Source organism: Diabrotica virgifera, chromosome 5 (genome assembly GCF_917563875.1).
Source record: "Diabrotica virgifera virgifera chromosome 5, PGI_DIABVI_V3a".
Classification (NCBI taxonomy): domain Eukaryota; kingdom Metazoa; phylum Arthropoda; class Insecta; order Coleoptera; family Chrysomelidae; genus Diabrotica; species Diabrotica virgifera.
The window spans coordinates 101,436,047-101,448,949 of record NC_065447.1 but is presented as its reverse complement, the minus strand read 5'-3'; the positions used below and the strand labels follow the sequence as shown (position 1 = coordinate 101,448,949).

Here is a 12,903-nt window from a genome sequence, read left to right as displayed (position 1 = left end):
GACGGTAAATAAAAAAAATCTTCCGGTAAATATGTGACAATAACACACTCAATAATGCAACATCTTTTTGAATTAAAATTTATTATTCTTTGTCTTGTCTTCTTAGCTTTTTATCGTTCATTGTTGTTTCAAATTGTTCCATCGACCTCTATCCTGAACAATATGCTTTCGATTTGTTCCGGCTATATTTTGAATGTCATCTACTCATCTCATTTGCAGTCTTCCTTTTGGTTGTTTACCTTTAAAAGGTCTCGAATGTTATATTTTAGCATTCCAATATTGGTTTTGGTCTTGCAGTCAGATCTCCTAAGCTCCATTTAAGTTTAGCAATTTTTGTTATGGTATCCCCGACTTTTGTTTTTGTACTTACCTAGCCCTTCCTCTTTTTTCTGACAGGCATATACCTAACATTGCCCTTTTCATTGCCCTTTATGTTGGGGCTGGTTTATTCATATTTGCCTTGGTTAGTTTTAGAAATCCTGCTGGGAGTCTTGCTCTTCTAGTGATTTTCATACATTGGTTCTCTTTGTCAAGTTCATAATTTGGCCTAAGTAGTTATATTCCTGAATTTGTTTTACCTCATTGTCATAATATATTTATCTGTCTATAACAATAATAATAGAACAAGTGATGGAAACGGAATACTTGGAAATAAAACTGTCAAGCTACGGAAAAGTGGAAGAAGTACAAAAGCAAGTGAACATGGCATACAGAGCAGCAGTATGTCTCAACAACACAATGTGGAGAAACAAATACCTCACAATGGAAACGAAAACCAGGATATATAAATCAACAATAAGACTGATAATGACGTACACAGCGAAAATAAGAGCAGATACGGCGAAAACACAAATACTGCTGGAAACAGCAGAAATGAAAGTCTTACAAAAAATAACAAACCAAACTCTAAGAGACAGAGCAAGAAGTGAGGAAATACGAGCGAGATGTGGTAAAGAAGAAATAAACATGTGGACCAAAAGAAGAAAAATAGAACGGAATCAACACATAGAAAGAATGACAGAAAATAGAATAGTAGGAATAGCAAGAGACAAATCACCAAATGGAAGAAGATCATTGGGACTACCGAGGAAAAGATGGTCAGACAGTGTCAATTGAGACTAAAAACCAAAGTAAAACAGGCATTGAGCCTATTTATAAAGTAGGAAGAAGAAGAAGAAGAAGTTATTTGTCTGGTGTCGTCTATGTTTGTCATTATTTTTCTTTCTGTTATATTCATTTTTAAGCCAACATATTTTGAGCTATCTGCCAGTGCCTCCATCATAGTCAATCGTGACATCCCAGTTTCCACTATCCGATAGAATAATTCCAGATAAATTTATGTCAACGTTCCTAATTTCAAATTCGAAGCAATCATACAATCGCTTCGAACAGATTATATTTAGTATTTATTTTTGCTTTCGATATATATCTTTCATAATCAATTGGAATACTATAATCCCGATACTGTCTTTTTTGCAAATGCAAAACCAATAAATTCAGGGGTCTTGCTTTGCATATCTAAATCCATATTAACGTCACTCAATGTGTCGAAAGCAATCATTCACGGCAATCGAAGCGTCACTCACTTGACGCAGAAGATGAAAGTAACGCCGATTTATACGAGTGTAGTATTATTTTTAGCTTGGTATTTATATTCTGGCAAAAAATAGTATAAAATACGGCATTTGGATTTTCATCCCAGAATAACCTGGTTAAAACTAAGAATTTATAATTCATGTGGAAATAAGAATAACCTAGTTATACATTTTTCATATTATAATTATAATTGTTAACAGGCTCTCGTACTGAAAAATGCTTATATCTAATCTTGTAATAGCTTGTCACGATGAACCACCACAAAAAATTGAAGTACTATTGTAAAATCGTATTTCAATTTTCTGTGCTGTTTCATCATGACACAATGGCGCCCAACGTGGGGCCTGACGTGGTACTCCACATCTGCTAGTTGTTTCATTATTTTTTGATAGATGGCAATGAACGTAAATAGAATTCTTAGTAATATTAAGTAGTTAAATTGTGTATGATTCCTGCATGCATATAAGTATGTAGAACCAACACGTGCTGTGAAAACTAAAAGTCAATTGTATATAAAAAAACTCGTTAAAAAAATTTATGACAATACGCCGGACAATAATATAAAGTACTCACACCAACATGGACGTCGTTGGAAAATATATTGAAATATTATTCTGAATACTTTGATAGCCAAAATTATTAAATTGGCACACCATATTTAAGGTAGGGATACTGACAGAACCGGTAGGGGCTTGAGAAAGACATGGAGTATTCCCGAAGCATATAACACAGATATCTTTGTATTTATGTGTCAATAATTTATAAGAAGGACTTTGATTTAAGCATCTTTAGAAATGCATTTAGATTATTTTTGCTCTATACCAATAAATTAATTCTGCCATAATTTTGACTATTTTATAAAATAATAATACTAACACTTTTCAGATTTTTTTAATACTGATATTTTTCTAAAATATAATTTTTAGTTGTTGAATCCTATATTGTCAATAATTGTGTGTTTTCAAATTATAAGAAAGTATATTACATAACTTCCCTATTTTGACAGGCCACTGAGCTTTAGCCTCAACAAACCTGATAGTGAAACTTATCGAAAGCAACCCTCCTAAATAGAGGCGACATTTCATCCCCAGTTATCTTTACTTTGACATTTCAGATACTCCCTATGCGATGGTAGTAGACCTTATATCAGTAGAGCGTACACTGTACATACAATATGAGGAGAAGTTGATGGATTAGAAAAAAGATTTTTGGTTTTATGGCGTCAGAAGGATATGGGAGATGAATTTTCCTTCAGATTTTTTCACGTTTACTTTTATATATTTTTTTGTTTTAAAGTTTAAGAGCAACTATGCGACTACATGTATATTGACACTTAGTTTTAACATGCGTAGAGAAGTGACTATTTATCTAATGAATTATTAGTTTGTTTTCCTTGGAGATAAATCAAATATTAACTTGAAATAATTAACTTGTTAAATTTAGCTTCTAATTTGGCTAATAAAACATTTAATGGACTAATTTAACATCTAAGGTCTAACAACATCACGAGGAAAACCAATTGCAAAATATACAAAATCCTGATATAAAACCGGTCCTTATATGGATCAGAGATATGGACACTGTCGAAAAGCGATGAGAACCTATTAATTATGCTTGAACGAAAAATCCTTAGACAAATATATAAGGGGGTGAAAGAAAATGACGTATGGCGCAGAATTTATAATTTTGAACTATACGCAGCATACATCGAACCCGACGTCATAACATCCAAAGATCGGACGTCTGCGCTGGATGGGCCATGTTAAACGGAAGTTGGAGACTGAAACATCAAAACATATAATGAGGCAGAGACCAGTAGGAAGAAGGTCAAAGGGTAGACCCAAACTTAGATATATTGAACAAGTGGAACAATATCTGAAAACACTTGAGATTACCCACTGGAAGAACAAAAGCAAGAAACAGAAGAGAATGCGGAAAATCCTAGAACAAGCCAGGACCCAAAAAGGGTTGTCGAGCTACTGATGATGAATGCTTGTTAAATTGATTATATTCCTTTTTGGTGTATGGTGGATGCTTTTTCGGGAAAGAAAAACTTTGTTTTTAAAAACGAAGATTAATTTGTAATGAAGCCAGAGCTGTTGCTCTTCATAATGATGGGCGTTCCGTTCAATATATCAAAGATATGCTTCGCGTTTTGCAAAGTACAATATTCAATATTTTAAAAATATTTCAAAAAGTTGTTTCTTAATCAGGAAGATCCGTACAAGGAAGGCCAAGGTCAACAAACACCATGGAAGATCGGTTTCTGAGACTTCAACTGCTCCGAGACCTGACAGTTACTACTATAGCTTTGACAAGGAGTCTGGCACATGTTTGTGGTACCATCTCTTCATAATGATGGACATTCCATTCGATATATCAAAGATATGCTTCGCGTTTTGCGAAGTGCAATATCCTATACTTTAAAAAGATTTCGAGAAGTTGGTTCTTTCTCAAGAAGATCCGTATAAGGAAGACCAAGGTCAACAAACAACATGGAAGATCGGTTTCTGAGACTTCAACTGCTTCTAGAGCTGACAGTTACTACTATAGCTTTAACAAGGAGTCTGTCAGATATTTGTGGTACCATACCATGTGTTCAAGCGTCGGCTGTTAAGATGCACCTCATCTCCTTATAATATAGGGAAGAAATTTTTCGTTCAAGTGTTACCCTGAACCCTGTGTCTCCGCGAAATACGATATTTTTCGATAAGAGGGTGGAAAGGATACAGGTTTCGACACATAAGTATAAAGAAGGAAAAAAAATGCTTCGAAATATTCACAACCAAATATTTACATGAATTCAAACACAACTCTTAGGATACTTCGCTTGAAAGTCTGTCATTCTAATGCAGATTGGGATATAGAAGATTGGAGACTCGTTCTGTTTACAGACGAATCTCGGTTTACAAGATATTTGCCTGAAGGCCGTCAAAGATTGTGCAGAAGGCGTCGAGAACGCTGTAGCCACGTTGCCTTACGCCTAGAGTACAGTTTGCTGGTTAAAATATAGTATTATGGAGCGGTATAATTGAAGGTACATACAGATCTGGGTATGTCAGGGGCAGTTGATCCTAATGCTGATACGTACACTGAATGTCTGGAAGACTATTCCAATAGTTAGGATAATAAGCATGCTTTACAGATGTTGGTGTTCCGATACTGGCCTCGCCTCCTGGCATTCCAGAGCTTAATCAGATAGAGAATTTGTGGGACAATTTGGGAATAGTGGTTTTCTATAATCATGGCAAGTTTGAAGCTGTGGTAGCGTTAGAACAGGAGCTAATAAATGAGTGAGAACAAATACCGCAAAAACGAGATTTCCGCGCTTTGCTTGATAACGCTAGAAAGGATCAGAGCTTAAGGAGGAAATAATTGATTTTTTTATCTATATTTTAGAAATATTTTATGTGTTAAAATTGAATAAAATAATATGAAAACAATATTTTTAAAAGCCTCTTTTCTTTAGTAACGAGTGCCTAAAATTAAACATATTATAAAAAAATCAACCAAAAAGCAAAAATAATAAAAAGTTAAAAAATTTAACACATTCGTCAAAGAAAAGCGTGGCACGTCTTCATCGAATATAGTTATTTTCCTAACAAGTGCAGAAAGTCATACTTTTCCGCACACGACTGGAGTTTGCCGAACGACGCGAAGCGGGAGTTCGGCAAGCAGTCGAGTGCGGAAAAGAGACTTTCTGCAAGAGTTAGGAACAATATTTTTTCTAGGAGTCTTTAAAAAATGACAAAATCTTAACCAATTAATTTAATTAATATGAAAATACATACACAAATTAATTCTTTGACAAGGTTGTCAAAACCAAACTTTCAGCATAATTGGTTAGCATGACGACGATCTTGGTTTCCATGACGACGATTCAAAACCACTGTTATTATCTACTGATTTGACTTTCGAATATTATTTCAAAATTATTTTATTTCATCGAATTCTCGCGTTAATTTCATTAAAACATGAATACAATAAGATATATTTGAAATAAATTAGTAAATAACATCTAAATATTAGTTTACTGCATGTATTATAATTACTTTAAGGCCATATTAACATATCTAAATTAACACGCGTGCGGAAAAGTAAAACGCGTGCGGAAAAGTAAAACTTTCTAAACTAAAACGCGTGCGCAAAAGTAGACCTTTTTGCAAGCTCGTAGAAAAAACGGTTTTCACACCAAGCTTTTCTTTAACGAATGATTTTTAACTTTCTTCATTTTTTGCCTTTCAGTTGATTTTTTATATGTTTAATTTTAGGCACTCGTAACTAAAGAAAAGCGTCTCTTAAAAATATTTTTTTCTACGAGCGTGCAAAAATGTCTACTTTCGCGCACGCATTTTAGTTTAGAAAGTTTTACTTTTCCGCACGCGTGTTATTTTTCCGCACGCGTGTTACTTTTCCGCACGCGGTTTTTACTTTTCCGCACGCGTGTTAATTTAGATATGTTAATATGGCCTTAAAGTAATTATAATAGGTACATGCAATTAACTAATATTTAGATATTATTTACTAATTTATTTCAAATATATCTTATTGTGTTCCTGTTTTAATGAAATTAACGCGACAATTCGATGAAATAAAATTATTTTGACATAATATTCGAAAGTCAAATCGGTAGAAAATAACAGTCATTTTGAATCATCGTCATGGAAACCAAGATCGTCGTCATGTTAACTAATTATATTGAAAGTTTGGTTTTGACAACCTTGTCAAAGAATTAATTTGTGTATGTATTTTCATATTAATTAAATTAATTGATTAAGATTTGGTCATTTTTTAAAGACTCTTAGAAAAAATATTGTTCATAACTCTTGCAGAAAGTCTCTTTTCCGCACTCGACTGCTTGCCGAACTCCCGCTTCGCGTCGTTCGGCAAACTGCAGTCGCGTGCGGAAAAGAATGACTTTCTGCACTTGTTAGGAAAATAACTATTTTCATATTTTTATTACTTTTTACTTTTTAGTCACTTTTTTAAACACTTTTCACATTAAAATATATCGTCATGTTTATTGACAGGTTGACTGCCGGAAATTTTTTTAATATCAATCGATGGTGCAAACCTTGTTTTTTTCATTAACAGAACCCATACACAACATGCCTATATAAGTGTGTTCGGCATCCTAACGAGAAGCCCAAGCACACCTATAGATGTGTTCGGAAACCAACAAAAATTTTTATTATCATGTTGGTGCAAACATTTTTTTTGGTAAAAGATTTCATACATACCACACCTATAGGTGTGTTTGGCATTTAATGTGTTAAAATAAGTATAAAACATATGATGTACAAACATGAAAAGTAGTCGGATTCGGCAAAAAAATTGAAACTTTATTGTTTATTTATGAAGCATAACGTAAACAATTAACGTAAAAAGTAAAATTATGTATTATAGTTCATATAATTAGCTACAATCTGTAAAAGTTTTAAGTTTCTTCATTGTAAAAAGCAAGACAATTTAAGCATTTTCCGTTAAAATCGTTTTTTTTATTTAAACAATTAATAAACAAAAAAAAATTATTGACTATTCGTGTATTGTTCGCGCGAATGCATATGTCTGCAAATTTTTAGTCATTTGCATTGAAGAAAAGGCAGTCAAATTAACGTCCAAAGATGTCACCCAAACGATTGAACTAAAAAAAAAGCGTTTAATTAGTTAATACGACAAAACGAATTCTAATGTTAATTGTAGTACAAAACGTCTCTACCGGTGGTTTTTTCAAGACTACGATAGAAACACGAATTTTTTGAATTCGAGTTTTGGTTAAGTTTTGTTTCGTATCGTATTGAAATTTGACACGAATAAACGCCGATTTATATATTATAAACAAATATATGAGCGTTCAAAATTTTAAACTTTATTGTTTATTTATGAAGCATAACGTAAACAATTAACGTACAAAGTGAAATTATGTATAGTTCATATTATCATTAGCTACAATCCGTAAAAGTTTGAAGTTTCTACATTGTAAAAACACAAGAGAATTTAAGCATTTTCCGTTAAAATCGTTTTTTTTTTATTTAAACAATTAATAAAAATAATTTTTTTTATTGACTATTCGTGTATTGTTCCCGCGAATGCATATGTCTGCAAATTTTCATTCATTTGCATTAAAGAAAAGTCAGTCAAATTAACGTCTAAAGATTTGATGCAAATTATTATTGAAGTAAAGAAAAGCGTTTAAAAATGTCTTACTCCGGAACAAAAAAATTGTAAAATTTAAGTTTTTCTTATATCTACTTTTTATTTTACTTAAAATAAACTAAGTGTCCGGGTACTTTTGCGAGTTAGAGTATTTTTCAATTAAAGCCTTAGATACTTGCACGATATATCTGCCGAATAAAATAGAAAATAACAAAGGTACAGGTAACAATGAACGAATCAAAAAAAAAAAATGAGCATAAAACGCTTTTAGTAAATTACGACTGAGTTCTTTCGATAAAAGTATATTCGAGAAGTAAACAGAAAAATAAATCATTTGTCAGTCGACAACCACAAAAACATTATCATTAGACGAAACTGGAAGTGCTGGATATCTGTATTTTTGTAACACTTTCAAAGCACGGATGAAAAATTAATATTTTCATTAGACCAGATTTATCACGGTCGGTGTTGGAAAATAAATCTACTTTTGGTAACAACTGGTGCCAAATTGGATTGGGACTAATGTATAAAATCAAATTTAAAATGTCGCATTCTACAAAACAAGTTTGATTATCTATAATAGGTGTGTTAAGGAATTGTTTTCTGGTAGTTTTGGAAAAATTTACAAAAACACGTTTACTGGTAAATTATTTTGGCTAGATATTGTATAATTATTACTAGAGCTCGTAAAATATCCACTTAAAAAACCCTAAAATATGCATGCAAATATGCACAAAAAACAGTTGAAATATGCACTTAAATATGCTTTTATATATTTATCTACGACTGATACATAATATATGTATTATACTTGTGGTGTTTGCAATATAATGCCATATAATAATCCCTTAGGGATTAATAATGCGGGATTAATAGCTATTAATCCCTCTGGCACAACAATCACAAAATTCACCACGGAAACAAAATAATCAACCTCAAAAAGTGTCACTGTCAAACGAATAGTATATTTGACAGTTTGTGTTGAGATGGACGAAAATGAAGAATCTTTTAATTGTACACCACCAGAAATTGTAGAACTAGCTACAGCAACAGCATATTTAAAATATTTAAACTTGCCAAATCCTCAAAGTTATACCGGCCATTGTTATCGCAGATCATCTGCCAGTCTGTATAATGATGGAGGAGGCGATTTAACTGGATTAAAGCGTCATGGGGGCTGGAAGTCAACACAGGTAGCTGAAGGATACATTGATCAGTCTATGAGAAACAAGGCAACTACAGCAGATACTATCGCTAAAGAGATAAACAGTAATGTACCATCTTCTTGTTCTACAGCAATCGAGATCCCAAATATTTGTATTAAAAACTCTACTAAAGTTAATGATGATTCTCAACCAATTCAGTTTATTAATTGTACTATTACTAATTTTAATGTTTTTAACAAATAAAGTTGTTCATTAAAAATCTTAAATTAATTAAGTTGTCGTAGATAAAGTAGAGTATACTACTCGCAATAATGGCTCTCATTCCCTCGGAATGTTACTCCCTCGCCGCTAACGCGGCTCGGTTCGTAAATATTCCTCGGGAATAATAGCCATCATTATTGACTCGTGGTATAATCTACTATTAATGCATATAAATAAACGACACGCTAATCCTTGTTTTGAAGTTATTTAATTATTTATTTGATAGACTGTCGAGGCATTTAAGCTAAATAAAAAAATATTTATTTTATGCTAATGTCATAAAAAATATTTTCCGCAAATCGTTTAAAATTCGACAGATATTGATTGATTTAAAAAAAAACGCGATAATTTTATTCCCAAATAAATGGTGCTTTGAAATTCCTAATAAAATTACTTGGGTTACTATGGAAACGTATTGAGGTTGAATTATCATGTATGTAGAACACTAACAACTGTACGGAAATATCATTTCCTTACAGTAAGGAAATGACATTTCCTTACAGTAAGGAAGTCCTGACTTTTTCTTCAAGAAATTTTGACAGGAATGTCAAAATTTCCTGGCGATTTGCGGAAAAATAGTATGTTTACCTCGTAGGAAAAGCCACATTCCTGGACTCTGTGTTGCTAAGTCTCGGCTTGCGCCTCGACTTAGCAATCTTCACAGTCGTCCAGGAATGTTAAGCTTTTCCTACCCGGTAAACAATGTACTATTATTGAGATTTCTATAACCTACATCATTCATTATATTCATGTCTTCTTTATATTTATCATCATTCTTTATTATTTATTATTACAATTATGATTAAAACTGTACATTATTAAACGTTTTTCTAAATTATAATTGTTTAAGTATACACGAAAAACTTCTTTCTACTTCACATGAAGTTAAAGAAGCAAACTTAAAATATTGTTTAATTGAGGGTTCTACCTATAAAATAAAATTATCTTCACATTTCCCCATCTTAATAATATTTTTTTTTAAATTATTTTGTGATATTCCTCATTTTTCTTTAACGCCGTGCAGAATTCTTGATACACTGTTGGTTTCACCAAGGTGTTTCATTATTTTATTTAATGAATTGATAATTTCAATATTTTGGTCTAAAGAAATGTTTCGCTTTTTTAATTTACTAATTGGCTAAACAATATTTACAAAATTGGTTTAGATATGTATCAAATTACTTTTTAATAACGGTTTTTTTTAAACATCCACACATTTTGCATAGCACCTGAGTTACGTCTACATTGAAACTACAAATAACGTCTCTAATTCCCTCAAAATATCGGTTATGAAATTTGCAGAATTTAACCATGTTCTCCATCTAGTTATCACAGCTTCAGGTGGTAAAGGCACATTCGGTAAACGATCTTTTAAAAACGCAGAAGGGCTTTTAAAAATATGTTTTTATTTTTGATAGAAGGGTATTGACCATTGGAAATTCCATCCTTACAGTTTGCAGCCTCCTGCTACTCTAGCTGTAGCAGAAGCGTGCTCTGAACAAGTAACAAATTTGAAAAAAATATTTTTAAATGTCCACTTTTGGTCATATGGCGCAGCATCACTTAACAATAACAAAATGTTTTCACTAACAAAATGTGACTGCATATTGTAGAGTCTCCTTCGTTTCCTTTATTCGCCTCATAAATTGTAAAAGCCAGATATTAAGGATATTACCAGAAAGTACTTCCACAAGAATTTTGAGATTTATTGTTTAGATATGAGACTTCTCATTTCTCTTTTAAAATGCATATGCACTTACAAAATTTATCCATAATATGCAAATATGCACTTAATATGCATTTTGCATATTTCTCGAGCTCAAATTATTACACATTTTATGTCAAGCTGCTACCATACAAGTTGGTTTTACTCGAATATGTTCACGTTTCAGTTATTTTTCTTCTTCTTGTTGTTCTTGTTCATTTTTTTTTTCTATAAGCAGTTTTGCTTGGCAGATTTTCATTCCATTTCTTGCGCGGTAAGACCATACTTCTTTTACCACTTGATTCTACCACCAGATTCTACTGATGTGATTGTTCTATTTTTTTCTATCCTCTGTACATTCGTTTATATCCTGTACATTACATTTTGGTCTAACCTCGTCATTCCTTATTCGGTCTCTCAATATGTGTTTCTCGTAACTCTTCAAAGTATTCTATGTAATTTCTGCAGTTTCCATTATTGATCTGGTACATGCGATATAAATATATTTTTGATTTTATCTTGTAATTAATGTGGCGGTTACTTGATCTCTTGCTTAATTTTTAACATCACCTTAGCTTAGCGTTACCAGGTGTCCCGATTTGCGCGGGACGTCCCGATTTTAAGGGGTCTGGGGAGGCGTACCGATTTGTACCTGATCGGGACACTAAATGTCCCGATTTTCACCAACGAAAACCAATGACTTGCAGTGAATTTTATAACTATGTTATAAAAACAAGGCACTCCTAAAAGCGGCAAAATAATAAAAAATAAATAATTTACTTAATCTACGATTTTTTTTTGTAATTTCGTCTGATTATTATTATTATGTAGGATTAAATACAGATTACAGAAACACCTTGTAGTCCAGTAAATGAACTGGAAATACGGCGATACCGTGAAATTTTTACGATTAACTCAGAATTGCATGAAAATTTTGACGACTTGTGCCGTTGGTTGCTTTTACTCGGTGGGTGAAAAACCGCGCGTTTAAAATAAGTCCGGAGATGGATAAATTGACTAATTTTAAGCAATTTTAGTTCTATAGAATTTTAACTTAGTTAACACTTTTCGAGTTATTTAGGATTGAAAATGTTTATTTTTCGACAAAAAAAAATCACGTTTCCAGGCGATTTTCACAAATAACTCAAAAAGTAAGTATTTGATCGAAAAAAATATTCTTAGCAAAAATGTAGCATAATATAAAAAAATTAAAAAAATTGTGAACTCGTACTAGACCCAACAAAAGCAAAATTGTAGCTCATGAAAAATACGTTCTTATTCGTCAAATTCCCAATCAAATATTTCAACGTGAAATAACCAAGAAGTGAAGCACTTTTCGGGAAAAATCAATTAAAACTTTTTTAATAAAGCTTCATTTTTATATTTTAAAAAATTTTCTAGCATCAAAACTAAGCGAGTTATGCTCAAAATCAAGTTGACTTCTTTTTTTTTGTAAAAAGTCGTTACAGCTTTACAAACAATTTATTTTACTTATGTATTTTTTACATGATTGAAAGGGCCTGAACGAGTCACTAATCACGAGTGTATGCAAAATATGAACAGCCATATTTTAACCAATTTTTGTCTTACAGAAAAACAAAATGAATCTATCATATTTATAAAAGCAAAACCTACTTACTTTTTACTCCTTAATTTTTGGTATCCCTAATACTTTTATTTTCCAATATTTTAGGAAATTTTTTTTACTATAAAACCAATTTTTTTTTAAAACTAAGCACTCCCAACCGGTAAACCTTACAGATCGTATAAACAATACACATATAAAGTAAATGGTAAAGCGGTAATGATTAACTACATTTACGGTGCTAAATAGGGGGAGATTTTCACGATTTTTTTTACCAAAAAAAGGGGCCAACTTTATTTTGAGCGTAACTGGCTTAGATTTAATGCTAGAGACTTTTATATAAAACAAAATTAAAGATTTTTTTAAACACTAAAAAATTTTAATAGGTTTTGCCCGAAAATTGCTTAATTTTTTTGTTATTTCAAGTTGAAAAA

The 12,903-nt window shown here is 31.9% G+C and overlaps 1 protein-coding gene across 1 annotated transcript in view; it reads right to left on the bottom strand.

The window, feature by feature from the left end:
- The window catches only part of LOC114332905 (uncharacterized), a 107,062-nt gene that overhangs the window by 18,482 nt on the left and 75,677 nt on the right, over nucleotides 1–12,903 (bottom strand). The gene's annotated exons all lie outside the window — the stretch shown is intronic.